Genomic DNA, 11,088 nt, shown 5'->3' on the forward strand with positions numbered 1-11,088 from the left:
TTTTCCTTTTATCAATAATTCTATGGAATCAAATCTCTTTTCATCTAAAAAATGTTATTATACTTGAATGGCAGTTCAGATGAAAGGAGCTCTGGTGTCTATAGCTGAAAGGAGCTCTGATGCCTATAGTTGACTGTATCTTTTCTCTTTTGCTTGAGTTACCACCTCTTTTCTGTCCTTCTTCAATTTATCTAACTTGGACTTTCTCTAGATTTGGAATCTGACTCAAAACCATCTCCCTACTTTCTAGGAGTGACCTGAGGCCCCATAAATCTTGCCAAAAGCATGGAAAACTCTTAACTTACTTCAACCAAAGAGAATGAATTTATTTAAATTCATTTAAATTCATTTAATTTAAATTTATTTAAATTCAAGATGAGGTAAAAAAATACTTGCAAATGTACAGAAAAAAAAAAAAAAAAACTAGTTCATAGGGGAGAGTCTCTACTTCTACTTTAACCTAAGTCTGACCTGAGTGCAGATTGACAGACACCATTTAGGGGACACTCAACTCTATTTCTTTCCTTTTTTCTATTTTTCTCTTTCCTCTTCTTCCTAATTCTTTCCTTTTTTTCTTTTGTAGAACATGTTGTTATCGACTATAAGACCAAAGGGACTTCATGATGCCTTAACTTCCTTCTAAGATATTTTCTTGTTCTGTCTTAAAGTCTCTGATCCTGTCTTACTGTCTCTGAATCCTGGTGGGCTACTCATTCAGTTTCAATTCCTTAGGTTATAATCCGTTTCCAACTGTTAGAAAATTTACATAGGAGAAATGATTGGTATACTCTGACCCCAATGAATAATCAGACTGGCTCAGGTGGCCTATCATCATTCATTTCTTAAAGTTCCTTTTGATTGCTTTTTCCTTCAATACTCCAGAGAAAGGATTTTCAAGAATAATACCATTAAGGTTGTACCCCCAAATTAGTGAGATCTACCACTTATTCTTGTCAATGTCCCTGGACTTGGGACCAGTACAAAAAGAGCTGTCACATTGAGATTTTAGATGACAAAAAAGACATTCCCACTAACAGGAAAAAAAAAAAAATCATCTTCTCCCCAAAGCCACTGTTCTTCTATTAGTTCTTCTATTAGTTAAAATGATAATATTTTCAGCTAAGGGGAGATCAATTTCCTGGAAATATCTATACATGGAAAACTTTGGAAATAGAAGCATGTGTCATTGAGGTTTTTCCTGTTGATGAAGTATGTTGCTTTAAGGCTAGAAATGTCTTGGGATTTTCAAATTTGTAGGGATTATCAGAAAACTAGAGTTCTTATACAGATTGAACTAAGTCTTTATTTTAATTTGAATTCCCTCAACAGAAGTCACATGTTATTTTCTTTTATTCAATTTATTTAAACTAAAAAGAAAAAAACATCAAAAACATTTCACCCATCTTCCTCTACCCTGTCCCAACCATCAATCTGTTCTCTGTATCTATGAGCTTTTTTAAAAAAAAAAAAAGCATAAAAATATGTAAATGTATGCACATATACACATATATTTGATCTTACCTATAAGAGAGACCAAGCATACAGCATTTGTATTTCTCTGTCTCACGTGCTACCTTTTAATAGGATTGATTTGTATAGCAGACTCCCGAGTGCTGGGCTAGCCCCTAGTTTCTCCCTCCTCCAAACCATTCTGTGCATAGTAATCAGAGTGATCTTGTAAAACAAGAATCTCCCCTTTAAGCCATGCAATGACTCTGACATGACTCTTAACTGGGGGACATACTTGGTCCCACCACCACCTTCCCCTTACTTTGCATTCTAGTGACAAGTCTTTTACTTCCTCAATTATACCACGCTACTCATCCCCAAACCTTTACGTGGGCACTTCTTTCTCCCTAGAATGATTTTACCCATGCACCTCCTCCAAATAACCTCCCTACCCCATAATGCTTATAAGTAAACACTTTTCTCCTCTTTGTGTCTACCTATCTGGCCCAAATGCACAGGCCTATCCAGTTTATTGAACCTACTGGACCGCATTGAACCTCTAAGCACTGTTGTCCCTGGAACTGCAGTGAGGGAGGGAGAAGACAAGGGCACTGTACATGCACAGCTCCAAATTCAAACTACCATTTCCAGAGGCTGAGGGGAAAAAAAGAAATCCTTAAAGATTAACATATGCCTATAAATTCTTGATAAATACCTGTGGTAAGAATCTATGAATAGAGTCAAACATGAGAAATAGTAGCATTTGCTAACCTTGCCTCAGAAACAAATCTTCATTCTAAGACAATAAATTAGATAAAACTTTTATTGAAAATGAGCACATTTTCTATGCGATTTTCCTTAAAAAAAAAAAAAAAAACTCCAGATGGATTTGGAATTGGAATTACAAATAATGCCACATAAGCATTCTTAATATTGTCAGCTCCACGGGGATGAAGTGTCTCACCCCGACCCCTCAGATGATCAATTATGACTTAAATCCTCTTGAAAGCTCCCTTAAAAAAAAGCAAAGCAAAACAAAACAAAAAACTCCCTTAAGATTCCATCATTACCTAATGTCAATTGTTCAATTACAAATCAGGTTTCAAATGTCTCCAAATTCTGCACACTGAAGAGGTAAGTGGAAAAGAATTTGAGAGATGGAGAAGGACCAGATCAATTTGGACTTTCATTAAACTACATATAATTAACACAGAACAGATGCTTCCCAATTAATTGTGCTGGCTTCAGACACAGGAAAATCTTTACTGATTTGTCTTGGACAGAACTTAGCAAGTGGAAAAAGCTAGTAGAATCAACATATATTTTAAATAGTATGTCATAATATTACCATCATCTTAAAATACTTACTTGCCTCTATGCATTTCATGGAATTAATTGCTACATAAAGTTACTTAAACAGAAGCAGGCATTTTATTCTAATAGTTTAAGATCTAAAACATAGGATATTGATAAGGTCATATGAATAATAAAAAAATTACTAAGTTAAATATGAAGCAAAATCTATCCATCTAAAGGAAGAACACCTTATCTATCTATCTACCTATCTCTCAAATACTTATGTATAAATTTTTACTATTTGCTCATAAGTGCAAAATACTATAGGGCATTCACAAAATACTAATACAGAAATGAAACTTTAACATCATAGAAAATATCACACATATATTTTCTGATAGTAACTAGAAAGGATCCCATATAGACCCTGAAAAAAACACCATCTATTAGAAACTAAATCAAGGCTTTATCTAAATGACAATATGACAATTCCAAAGGGAATATAAGCTTTAAAAGAGTAATACAGTTATGAGTATGGAGTCATTATGATGCCCAATATGTTAAGTTTCTAGTTTTTTTTTAAAGATTTAATTTATTTATTCATGAGACACACAGAGAGAGAGAGAGAGAATGAGAAAGAGAGAGGCACAGACACAGGCAGAGGGAGAAGCAGGCATCATTTCATGCAGGGATCCTGACGGCAGGGATCCTGACTTGGGACTTGATCCTGGGTCTCCAGGACCACACCCTGGGCTGAAGGCAGCACTAAACTGCTGAGCCATCCAGGCTGCCCAAGTTTCTAGTTTAAAAAAATTCAAGGGACGCCTGGGTTGCTCAGTCATTGAGCATCTGCCCCTGGCTCAGGGCATAATCCCAGAGTCCTGGGATGGAATCCCACATCAGGCTCCCTACAGGGAGCCTGCTTCTCCTCTCTGCCTCTCTCTCTCTCTCTCTGTGTCTCTCATGAATAAATAGATAAGATCTTTACAAAAAAATTAGAAATATTTGTCCTTTGCATCTCTTAAAAAGACATGATATTTTAGAATTTTCACCTGCGTATTGTGATATTTATTACTTTTGTAATAAAGACATAAACATATTTCATTTCTAAAAATAATTATAGCTTCATTTCCTGGATTAGTATGTGTTCATTTCTAAAAATAATTATAACTTCTTTTCCTGGATTAGTATGTGTTCATTAGAGATAATGCAAGTATTTTCCACATAAAGAAAATAGAAAAATGATAAGAATGGAAATTTAATTGGAAAGTTGGACAAAAGATACACAATCTGTCCATATATACATGCGTACACACATTGAGTAGTCTAATGTGTGCCAAAATATTAATAGTAGATACATCAAGATGGTAGGAATTAAGGTTTATTTTGATCTGTATTTTCAGAACTTTCTACAATTCAGTTCTAGCACTCGAGATTTACAGTTAGATTCTTTGTTATTTGATTTTAGGTTCTGTCATTCACTTGATGCCTGACATTAAGTTACATAAACCAGCAAAGCCTCGAGGTCACTATTTATAAAATATTAATGATAGCCCCTACCCCACAGTACTACTTTAGGGATCTAACTGTATGAGAAAATCCAAGAAAAAGTACTTACCAAAGTGTTTAGCACTTGGCACAAGCTACTTTAGTTATGGTAATGATGATGATAATATAGATCATTGAAGATATAATTAACTTTATAATGATGATAGGTATGATTATAAAGAGGATTCGACTATCATAACCAACAAAATTGACTTTCAAAAAAACCAATATTAGATTATTTCTGCTTGATCAGTTAGTCTACTAAAAATATTTAGTAGCCAAAATATGTTCATCAAATAATCAATAATTCCAACCACCAACAGACTGCCACTAAAAGACCTTTAGCAAAATGCCAAAGTAAAACAAGCACCTCTAAAGTAATAACACATATAGAACTTGATTCTTGGGTTATTGCTAAGTTTTAAGAGCTCTCACTGTCTTATTCTGGGCTCTTCTATTCCTTAGCAAGCACAAGGTTGAACCATGGGCGAATTTACATTAAGCATACAGAAATGTTGAATCCCAGACATATCAATTTCTTCCTATAAACTTTTATATTGAAGTTAGAGATTAATTTTTTTTACCAGTATTACCTATCATTAAGGTAAGATAATGCAAAGTAACATTTATTATTTAATAATTCTTTATTAAGCATTTTCTATGTACCACCTATTATGCAGGGCAAAGTAGGGAATAAGGACATAGACCTCATTCTCATAGATACTGGATTTTAATGTGGAATACATAGCAGAAAAGAGAAAATTACAGTACAGTGTGATAAATATTATGAAAAGGGAGGGGCAGACTTCCCTATGAGAAGTCCCTGGATCTGGGAAGGGGACATAGAAGCCTTTCCTGGAGGAATTGATGTTTAAGTTCAGATCTGAAGAATTAGTTGAAATTACCTAAGTGAAAAAATAGAAAGACTGAATAATATGTGCATATGCCCTTAGTAAAGCCAGAATACAGTTTGTTCTAGAAACTGAAATACAGCATAGCTAAAGAGTGTGGGGAAAAATCAGCTGAAGAAGTTAGCAAGGGACAGACCAACACAAATATCCATTATCAAAGATAGCTTCATAATATTGTACAAATGTGACACTCTCTGAAAATACCCATTGAAGATAAGCTCGAGTCAAAATCACAAATCATAAAAAGAATAAAGTATAAAAAGTTTTAGAAACAATGAAGTTTATGGTTTTTCATTGCATATGTATGTCAGTTATGGTTCTAGCAAGAAACAGAATTCACCCCAGATGTTTCAAATGAGTATATTTAAATAGAATCTACTAGAACGCCTGGGTGGCTCAGCAGATGATCGTCTACCTTCAGCTCAGGGCGTGATCCCGGAGTCCCAGGATGGAGTCCCACCTCGGACTCCCTGCAGGGAGTCTGCTTTTCCCTCTGCCTATGTCTCTGCCTCTGTGTCTCTCATAAATAAATAAATGGAATCTTTTAAATCAATCAATCAATCAATCATCTACTTACAGATGTATGTTAGGGTTAAGTGAAGAAATAATGGTAAAGTCCCCAACTGCTTAGCAACAATAGGATGGCACTGCATCTTAATAGCTGAGGAGACCAAAGGAGGAAATAAGAGTATCAGTAGCTTAATAGGAATTGTAATTTTGGAGAAGAAGCCATGTAGCAGATACTGTTAACAGACTAAACAGATTAAGTTCATCTGGAGATATGTCAAAAACAGGGAGGGAGTAGGGAGGAAATACCCTGATCTCTGTCTTTTCCTACCTGTTTGATATCCTGCCAGGACATCTCATTGCCTAAAACCAAGTAGAAGCCAGTTGACAAGGGGGAGCCTGGGGTCTAAAATCTACAGAGGACAGCTTGGCAGGAGTGGAGGAACATGGATATAGTATGAAGGTGGGGACAATAAGAGAATAACCGTCATGCATATAGAGTAAATTACTTCTTTAAATGGATGTTACATTTGCAAACCAGTTTTAGAAAGACATTACCACCTTTGGAGAACTAGGAAAAAAGGCTGTCTTGCTGGGCAAGGAAAAGAGATCCAGTATACAGGCAAGGTGGTTACTGGGAAGGATGAACGAAGGAATGTTTATGTTTTTGTTCATTGAAATGAAATTGGATGAGACTGTGTTATGCTTTAGCTTTCTATGGCTAACTCTGATGTCTCCTTGTAAAAGAAAACTTGGGAAAAATATAGCAAAATGATAGCAAAATTTGTTAAATATGGGTAGTGAAAAAATTGGTGCTTGGTTTTTGGACTCTTCATACTTCCCTGTGTGAATAAAGTAGCTTGTCATTTTTTTTTTAAAGAAAGCATTCTGCTAATTTAGCATGCGAGAACTCCCTCAGGCTAGGGGATTCCAAATTTTATGAATCACAGATCCCTTTGATAAACTGAATAAAGGTACTTTTTCCCCCTCTACAACACCTTGCCTAACACAACAGAGACACACTCTGAATACGAAAATTCACAAATTTTATATAATCTCAGAGAATTCATTGACGATCCCATTTCTGAGCAGGCTTTGGGATCATACACTCCAGAAACATTAGATGAGCCCCTGTCCTAGTAGATAATGTGCACTTTAAATCAAGGTAAAATAAAGACCTTCAATGTATTAATTAACACTTTGACAGAAAGAAGGTTGCATGTTTATTGAACTAACATACTTAAATATTTCTGGTAATATAAAAAAAGCATGATTTCAACATGCCCATTCATGAATTAAGGATAAAAATATATTGTGAAACTTTCTAAGATCTAATGTAAGTAAAGAAATCTCAAAAGAATCTATGTTTTTGTAGATAGGAAATATCTGAAATCAGCCAGTTCTAGTTTTTTTCCTCTGTGTCTCAGACCCAAGAAGCAATATCATCACTTTTTCTACCTCAGTACTGAGGTAAACAAAGGAAAGAATAAAAGGGTATGGATGTTTCTGCCTATTGTGGGCAAAATTAAAGATCCAGAATATTGTAAGCCTGTGTCTGAACAAGATTTGAAAATAAGAGGTATATGGCAGAGGAAGATAAAAGATATATATAGTAATTAGACAAATAATACAAAGTAAAATGTCTGATCATGGTGAAAAGGCCATGAATTTAGTTGTTTTAAAAGAACATATTTAAGAATGAATGCTGAAGAAAGATCTCATACCTGTCAATAGAGTGCACAGGGGATAGAAGGTACATAAGGTATGAGCTTCATGAAAAAAAAAATCCAGAACAATGCTAAGAATCATGTGTATGTAACAGACAGTAACAATCTCCAGCTCCACCTTGCTACATTTTGACTTTTTATAGTTTATTGTTACATTTGAGTCATTTTGGGCTAATTTTGTCTAATGTGTGAGGTGTAGGGTGATAATCTCTTTTTTTATATATCAATGTACAATGGTTCTAGCATCATTTATTGAAAGACTGTCTTCTCCCTATTAAATTGCTTTCGAATTGTTGTCTAAATCTGTTCAATATTCTTCTAGGCTTTCTATTCTGTTCTATTGATTGATGTATGTCTCTTTTCACCAATACCACACTGTCTTGATTATTATAGTTTTACAGTAGTTCTTGAAATCAGGCAGTATGGCCCCTTCTTTTTTTTTTTTTTTTTTTTTCAAAATATTCTGACTTTTCTTTTTTTTCTCTTTCTCTCTATTTATTCATGAGAGACACACACAGAGAGGGAGAGAGAGAGAGGAAGAGACACAGGCAGAAGGAGAAGCAGGCTCCATGCAGGGAGCCCAACGTGGGACTCGATCCCGGGTCTCCAGGATCACACCCTGGGCCAAAGGCAGTGCTAAACGGCTGAGCCACCCGGGCTGCCCTATTCTGACTTTTCTAACTCTTTTACCTGTCCATATGCATTTTAGAATCAGCTTGTTAATATCCACAGAAAGACCATCTAAAGTTTTGGTTGAGATTATGTTGAATCTGTAGATCAAACTGGGGAGAATTGACATCTTGATGATACTGAGTTTTCCAATCTATGAAAACAGTAGATCTCTCAATTTGTTTAGGTCTTCTTTGATTACTTTTATCGATATTTTATAGTTTTCAGCATACACACATATCCTGAACATATTTTATTATAATTATACCTAAATATTTAATTTTACTTAATATTATTGTTATATGATATATATAGGACACATGTTACTATGTAATATAATAGTGTATAGATTGTATACAATGCATATAATGTATAAATATATAGTTAAAACTCTGTAATCCAATTATTTATTACTAATGCATAGAAATATAATTGATCTTTATATGTTGATTTTGCATTCTATAAGTCTGCCAAAATAATTTGTTAGTTTTAGGAACTATTTGGTAGATATTCAGGGATTCTCTATGTAGATATTTAAGTCCTCTATCAATAAAATGTTTTCTTATTTTCCAGTCTATATACTTTTTTTCTTACCTTATTATACGGGCTAGAACTTCCTAATATAATGTCCAATAAGAGTAGTGAGAGGGGACATTTGTCCTCTTCACAATATGAGGAGGAAAATATTGCCTTTCCATTAAGTATAATGTTATCTACATATAAATTTGTAAATGTCTTTATCAGGTTAAAGAATTTCTCTTCTATTCTTCATTTGTTGAAAGTTTTCACCAGGAATGGATGTGGAATTCTGAAAAATGCACTCTTCTGCATCTACTTAGATGATCAGTTTTCTTTCCTAGTTAATATGGTGAATTACATTGATTTTGGGGTATTGAACCTCTCTTGCATTCCTTGAATGAACCTCATTTGATCATGATGCATTATTCTTTTATAGGATGATACCTTTATTTATAAAATGATAATCTTTATGCTGAAAATAGATTTGATGATATTTTTTAAGAACATTTGTGCATATATTCAGGAGAAAGATTAATCTAGAGTTTTCATTCTTGTAATATCTTTATCTTCTTTTGATATTAGGGCAATGTTAGTCTCATAAAATGAATTCGGAAGGACTCTCTTCTTTCCTATTTTCTAGATGAGATTATGAGATTCTTCCTTAAATGCCTGGTACAATTCACAGATAAAACTATTGGGGCCAAGAGTTTTTTGTGATGTTTTCAAATACAACTACAAACTGAATTCCTGTAGTAGATATAGGGCTACTCAGGTTATATATTTTATTTTGAATGGATTTTAATAGTTTGTGCTTCAAGAAATCATTTCATTTCATCTAACTTGTCAAATTTATGGACATAAAACTATTAACTGCATTCTTTTTATCTTTTTAATGTTCAAGTCTATAATGATAACCTTTTTCATTCCTAAATTGGTGATCTGTGTCTTCTGATTTTGTTTTGTTCTTCATGGTCAGTTTCATAATGATTCATTTAATGGTTTTGGGGTTTGTTTGTTTGTTTTTGTTTTTGTTTTTGTTTTTGTTTTGAAGAATCAGCTTTTGTTTCACTGGTTTTCTGTTTTTAACTTCAATTTTATGCTTATCTTTAGTGTTTCTTTTCCTTTGCTTTAGATTTCTCATTTTATCTGGTCACAGTTGAACTGATACAGCATGGTCCAAGGCTCCAACGATAAATCACACTGTTGGCATAAAGTATCTGGCATGACCAAAGACCCCACTTATACAAAGAAATCTTTATCAGGCAGGATAGCCCAAGGGTTTAGACTTTATCTTCCAGGATCTGGTCAAGGGCCAATTTCTTCTCAGGGTTTTCTTGTTCAGGGTTTGAACACTCAAACTGGCTGAGTTAACACTTTATGTACAACATTTCTTTTTTCTCTGGATACCATCAAGGTTTTTTCTCTTTTATAGTAATCAGTTTGTTGTATAAAATATGCTTAGATTTGTGTTGTTGTTTTGTTTTATGTATTTATCCTGCTTGGTGCTCTTTAACCTTCTTGGATCTATGCTCCGTGATTTGTCTTAAATTTGTAAAATTCTTGGTCATTTTTTCAAATGCTTCTTCTTCTGTATCTTTGTCTCTTTCTTCTAGGGAAACCAATTATGAATGTGCTTGAATGTGTTGAGTTTGCTCACACACACATACAGTTTGAGTGATATCTATTGAACTATCTTCATATTCACTGATTCTTTATTCACCTGTCCTGGGTTTTCTTTTGAGACTACTTAAAGCATTCTTCATCCCTGTTTCTGTTTTCTTATTTCATTTCACCTTCATTTGACTCATAGTTTTCATCTTTTTCCTGAAATTACCTATCAAATTTTGTATTTTATCTACCTTGTCAATAAGAATTTTTGACATATTCATCATAGTAATGTACGTTCCCAGTCATGTAGTTTCAATATCTATGCCATATCTGGATCTGGTCCTAATGATCACTTAAGTCTCTTCTAATTGGGTTTTCTTTTTTTCTATCTATTTATGTCTCCTACATATTTTTTTTCAATTGACAGTGAGACATCTTATGTAAGATAGTTGATCTGCAACAAATATATTCTATACCTGAGTACATCTTTCCTTCTGCTAGGTCTTTCTCCAAGGAGACTGAATTAATGTGGTTAGCATTCATGCTGGATTTGAGAATAATTGTAGCTGTGGTACCCTCAGTGCAATATGGGCTTCAGGTTCCTAAAGAGGTATCGTGTATTTATAATGGGCTTGTTTAACAAGCACAATAAGTATTTGATTATGGTGTTTAGGTCTTTTCACATTCTGCTTCAGAGAAGTTCTTTTAACATAATGTTGGTCCTTTCCTTATTCTCTTTCAGCAATATTCTCTGCTTTTACTTGTTATTCAAATGTATTAAATTGGTGTTGAGAATTACAGAGGATGAGTACTCTTTGTTATTTTAAATAAATCTTAGTCTTAGGGTGTGGACT

Source organism: Canis aureus, chromosome 1 (assembly GCF_053574225.1).
Source record: "Canis aureus isolate CA01 chromosome 1, VMU_Caureus_v.1.0, whole genome shotgun sequence".
NCBI classification, from domain to species: domain Eukaryota; kingdom Metazoa; phylum Chordata; class Mammalia; order Carnivora; family Canidae; genus Canis; species Canis aureus.